Source organism: Aegilops tauschii, chromosome 3, assembly GCF_002575655.3.
Source record: "Aegilops tauschii subsp. strangulata cultivar AL8/78 chromosome 3, Aet v6.0, whole genome shotgun sequence".
Taxonomy (NCBI): Eukaryota; Viridiplantae; Streptophyta; class Magnoliopsida; order Poales; family Poaceae; genus Aegilops; species Aegilops tauschii.
This window is the reverse complement of record NC_053037.3, coordinates 422,472,205-422,478,204: the sequence shown is the minus strand read 5'-3', so window position 1 is coordinate 422,478,204 and position 6,000 is coordinate 422,472,205.

Here is a 6,000-nt window from a genome sequence, read left to right as displayed (position 1 = left end):
GCCCGAGGTCCAGTAAGAGCTCCTGAGGCACGATGCTTAGGAGGTCCCCTTTAGCACGCAAGCGGTCATCGAGAGGTAAGAAAGGGAAGCGGCGTTGCCGCAATAGGGCTGCAGCAAGTGAGAATCCTATGCAGTAGCGATCGGTTGACCCGGGCGAAAAACTTATCTTGGTGGTCCAGAGTCGGTTCCTTGTGATGCGCCAGACTTGTGCATCGGTGGTCGTAGCGCAGCCAGGTCAGGCCCATGCGAGCCTCCCCCTCTTCTCCACGCTCTTCCAGGTGCTCTACATCCTCAGGTCCCGGCCCTCGAGCGAGCTCAGCCGCCGCTGGTATGCCAGGTCACGATGCCGTGGTCAAGGCCAGGGGGTGAGGGCTGGAGAGCCAGTAGGAGCTCCTGAGTCGCGATGCTCAGGAGCCCCCCTTTTAACGCGCAAGCGAATCGCATGGGAGAAGAGAGAGAGCCTGTGGTACCGCCTGCTGTCATCCTCGGGAAGTTCCTGCAGGTTAGCGCGATGAGGGACAAAGGTTGCTACTACGACTGCTGGTCCGCCGCAGGCCGCTCTGTAAGAAGATGAAGGCACTGAGGGCCTGGTGAGGTGACGTGCGTGGGGCGTGCCGCGAGTCAGAGCTCGACCGCTCAGATTTGTCGGTGTTGCAGGGACGGACCCGAGCACAAGCGTCGTGCCAGCGTGAGCAGCTCCCATGGTGGATGATAACCAAGCAGGTGATAATCATAGATAGATTATGCATGGAAAGCGAACTAGCTTAGGTAAATGCAGGAACGATACATGCCACTCGGTCGGACCCGAGCGGCCTCGGGATGATGCAGCCCGAGGGGCGCCCCCAGCAGAGTAAGCTAAAGATGCAAAAGGATACATGCCGCAGGGACAGGCCCACGCGGCCTGGGAATGATGCAGCCCGAGGGGCTCTCCCAGCTAAATAAACTTGGAAAATGTCACCTGGTTTCGTTGTCGAAGGGGTGTTGAGGTAGCTGAAGACACGTGGCGATGGTGTTGCTCCTCACGAGCCACCGGGGCCCTGAGCCTCGGGAGGTTCTGGAGGCCCAGGCGGTTCCTCGAGGACTGTCTCCATCTCCGCCAGGACTGCGTGATGCCTGGCCTCCTGAGCCGCCAGGACGCTCCGCAGGTTGCGCTGGAAGGTGGATGCCACGCTCGGCAGGCCGAATGGCATGCAAACATAGCTGTGAGGTGAGCCCTCGCAGCGTCCCACGCGCGAAGGCCAGAACAGCTCCTGAGATGCGGCCCTGTTGAGCCCTGGGATGTCGATGCAGACGCGCAGCCCGCCATCCTCGCCTAGATGGGGAGCCGCGCCGGGTGAGCGGCGATCGCCGCGCATGGCTCTTGCTTCTTGAAGCTCTCGGGTAGTCTGGGTGATGAACTCTTGAGCGCCAGGTGCTCCTCGCCTGGTGCCCTCCTGAAGGAAACCCGCCGCAAAGCACGCCTCCATGTGGTGCCCGAGCGCCTCCCTCGTGATGTTGGCTAGGTCTGAGGCCCTCCAGAAGAGAGCCCCCGAGCCATGCCCAAGGAGGGTGTCGGGTGCGCCTTCCTATGCGCGGGAGGGAGGTGCCCCATCTGAGGGCGCAGGTCTTGAGGTGGTGCTGCCGGTGATGCTGCTCTCCTGAGGCCCTTGGTGGAGCAGCTGCTTCTTCTTCTTGGGGATGGCCTCAGGTGGGTACAAGATTCCTTCATTGTCGGGGCCTTCGATTGCTGCGGCCTGGAAGGCGCGCTCAAGGGAGCACACTGCATCCTTCTCCTCACAGGCGACTGTGATGACACCACCGGTCCCTGGCATCTTGAGGACGTTGTAGCCGTGGTGGGTTACCTCCATGAACTTGGCCAATGCTGGGTACCTGAGGATGGCGTTGTAGGGCAGATGAATGTGGGCGACGTCGAAGTCGATAAGCTCGGTGTGGTAGTTATCACGTCCACCGAAGGTGACAGGGAGGCGAACCTGCCCGATCGGGGTGATGGAACCATCAGTCACTCCTGAGAAGGGCTTGGTCGGCTGCAGCTGATCATAGGGTACTTAAAGGCGATCGAACGTGTCGACGGACAGGACGTTGAGCCCCGCACCACCATCGATGAGGGTCTTGGTGACTTGGACGTTGCTGATGACAGGCGAGCAGAGCATCGGGAGAGCACCAGCGGTCACAGCGCACTTGAGCTAGTCCGCCGAGCTGAAGGTGATGGCGTACTTGGACCACCTGAGCGGGCGCATGGCCTCGAGCCTAGGAAGGACTGCGTTCACCTCGCGAGCAAACTGCTTGAAGATACGCTGAGATGCTGGGCTTGGGCTCCGCCCAAGATGCAGGAGATGGCACGCGGTTCCTGGAAGCCCCCAGCCCCTCGTCCTGATGGTGGTCGTCGTTCCTTCTGGGCGGTGGCGGCAGCGGAGGAAGACCAGCTTTGCCCTAAGGGCGGTCCTCGCGAGGCTGATCCCTCCAGGCTTCCTCACGAGGCTGATCCTGCCAGCGGTCCTCACGAGGCCGGTCACGCCACTCCTGGCGGGGGCCACGGTCGTCCCAGCGTCCTCCGCCACGCCCTCCTCCTCGGCCGTAGCCCCGGTCGTTGCGCTCGGGGCGTCGACCGAAGCGTCCTTCTCGAATGGCCCTGAGCTCCCGGTAGTCGTTGGTGTTGTGGCTGTGTACATTGTGGAAGGCGCAGAACGGTCGGCTGCTCTTGGATGACTCGGGATGGTACCGGCCGCGCTTCGTCCAAGTCCCGGCCAAACGACGCCACGCAGCTCAGGGGTGAAAGCGTGGCAGCCAGTCGTGGCCACCCGGGCCCGTTGTGGGGGCGGAGCTTGATCTTGGTGTCCCCGCGCTGCCACGGCAGGTGGCGCGTGGCCCTGCCGCGGCAAGCGATCCTGACGCGGCAGTGCTGGGAGCGGTGGAGCATTTTCTTGCGGTCGGGGAACTTCTTGGCAGCTTCCTTCATCTCGCGCGGGCGCCCGACGCGGTGGGTCTCGCCGGGGGACCACACGCCTTGGCGCCAGGACGCCGTCTTGGTGCGGAGGTTGTGGAGGCGCTCCACGAGCCGCGTCGCTCGCAGCTGGCGGAGGGCGAGGCAGCGAGAGGGATGGCGCAGGAGAGCCCCCTGCGGTGCTGACGAGCTCGGCGATGCGGTCCAGCCAGGCCTCGTAGAGGTCGTCGACCAGGCGGTAGCGCAGGAGCTCGCGTGCCATGAGCAGCGCAGCCTGCGCGTCTTCGGGAGCATGACGGGCGTGAGATGACGAACCGGCTGGGGTCAGCGACGGAGTGGCGGTGCGTCCATCCCGCCGCACGGAGGGGTGCAGAGAGGACGCATGCTGCTTGTTTCCCGCCGGACCGGTGGCGGCGTTGGCGGCGGGTGATGGAGAACAATGGGGAGGCCCGCCGACAGGGGCTGTCTGAGCGACACGGGTGGCGAGAGCGGCCCGGCGCTCAGCGCGGGCCCAACAAGCGTTGGCCATGAACTTGGTGGAGTGGCGAAACGCGGATCGACAAGAGGAAAGCTTCAGCGCACCCCTACCTGGCGCGCCAAATGTCGGATTTCGGGTTCCGGCAAAACCCTTGAGGTTCGAACACTAGGGTGCGCACGAAGATCTCTCCTCCCTCTAGCTCGCTCGCATCATGATCTCACGGCTTAGCTCGACGAACCCAAAGAACAAAGATACACAAGGTTTATACTGGTTCGGGCCACCGTTGTGGTGTAATACCCTACTCCAGTGTGGTGTGGTGGATTGCCTCTTGGGCTGAGGATGAACAGTTACAAGGGAAGAACAGCCTAGCGAGGAGAGGTGTTCTTGTGCTCGGAGAGCTTGTGTGGTGGTTGGTGAACTGAGTGATCCCTCCCCTAGCTACGATGGTGGCTAGTACTATTTATAGAGGCCATGGTCCTCTTCCCAAATATTGAGCGGGAAGGGATCCCACAACGGCCAGTTTGAAGGGGGACAACGAGTACAAGTTATCCTGACTAAAGGTGGTCTTCGCCTGCCAAAGGCTCTGGCGGTGACGCCTTCTTGGGCTCCACGGTGACCTCCGTCTTGCCGTCCTTCTGGTCTTGGTCTCGTTGCACCGATATGGAAACCTTTGCCTGATGCCTCGGCACTCCTCGCCTGCGCTTGCCCCTTTAGCACCAAAGAGGAAGCGAGGACACTGCGCGCGCTGGCGCCCGCCTGGCCTTGGTCGTCATGGCTTACGTCACAGGAACCTCGCGAGGTTCCCCTTGCCTTGATCTCTCCGCCCCTCGCGAGCCCAGCCTGGTGAGGCTGCCCCCGAGGAGGTCTTGCGTCGTCAACCTCGCGAGGGTCTTGAGTGTTTGCTGGTGAAGATGGGCCGTACAGGGCCGCCGGTGGAGCCACGCCGTGGGCCGCAGGCAGGCAAGTCTGGGGACCCCCGTTCCCAGAACGCCGACAATTTCCTTCCCTCCCTCCTTTGGTGCGTGGGAAGGGGGTAGAAGGGCGCACCAGCCCCTTGTGGGTTAGTGTGCTCTTCCCCTTTTAGCCCATAAGGCCCAAAAACCTACCGGGGTTGCCCAGAACCCCTTCGGTGACCCGATAAGTACCCGCTACCACCTGAAACACTTCCGGTGTCCAAATACCACCGTCCTATATATCAATCTTCACCTCTCGACCATTTTGACTCCTCATCATGTCCATGATCTCATCCGGGACTCCGAACAACATTCGGTCACCAAATCACATAACTCATATAATACTATATCGTCAACGAACGTTAAGCATGCAGACCCTACGGGTTCGAGAACTATGTAGACATGACTGAGACACCTCTCCGGTCAATAACCAATAGCAGAAGCTGGATGCCCATATTGGCTCCTACATATTCTGTGAATTTCTTTATCGGTCGAACCGTTATGACAACATACGTAATTCCCTTTGTCCATCGGTATGTTACTTGCCCGAGATTCGATCGTCGTTATCTCTATACCTAGTTCAATCTCGTTACCGGCAAGTCTCTTTACTCGTTTCGTAATATATCACCTCGTGACAAACTCATTAGTCGTTTGCTTGCAAGCTTATGATGTGTATTACCGAGAGGGCCTAGAGATACCTCTCCGATACTCGGAGTGACAAATCCTAATCTCGATCTATGCCAACTCAACAAACACCTTCGGAGATACCAGTAGAGCATCTTTATAATCACCCAGTTACGTTGTGACGTTTGATAGCACACAAGGTATTCCTCTGGTATCCGGGAGTTGCATAATCTCATAGTCGAAGGAATATGTATTTGACATGAAGAAAGCAATAGCAATAAAACTGAACGATCATTATGCCACGCTAATGGATGGGTCTTGTCCATCACATCATTCTCCTAATGATGTGATCCCGTTATCAAATGAGAACTCATGTCCATGGTTAGGAAACCTTAACCATGTTTGATCAATGAGCTAGTCTAGTAGAGGCGCACTAGGGACACGTGTTTGTTTATGTATTCACACATGTATTTAAGTTTCTGATCAATACAATTCTAGCATGAATAATAAAACTTTATCATGAATAAGGAAATATAAAATAACAACTTTATTATTACCTCTAGGGCATATTTCCTTCAAAACTCGTAACTCAAATATTCACCTCCGCGATCAGATCGTAGAAACTTTATTTTCTTGTTACGATGATTCTCCACCTTACTCTGAAATTCTTTGAACTTTTCAAATGTTTCAGACTTGTGTTTCATCAAGTAGATATGCCCATTCCTACTCAAATCATCTTTGAATGTTAGAAAATAACGATACCCGCCGCGTGCTTCAACACTCATCGGACGGCATACATCGGTATGTATTATTTTCAATAAGTCATTAGCTCGCTCCATTGTTCCGGAGAAGGGAGTTTTAGTCATGTTACCCATGAGGCATGGTTCGCAAGTATCAAATGATTCATAATCAAGTGATTCCAAAAGTCCATCCGCATGAATTTCTTTATGCGCTTTGCACCAATATGACCTAAACGGCGGTGCCACAAGTATGTTGCACTATCA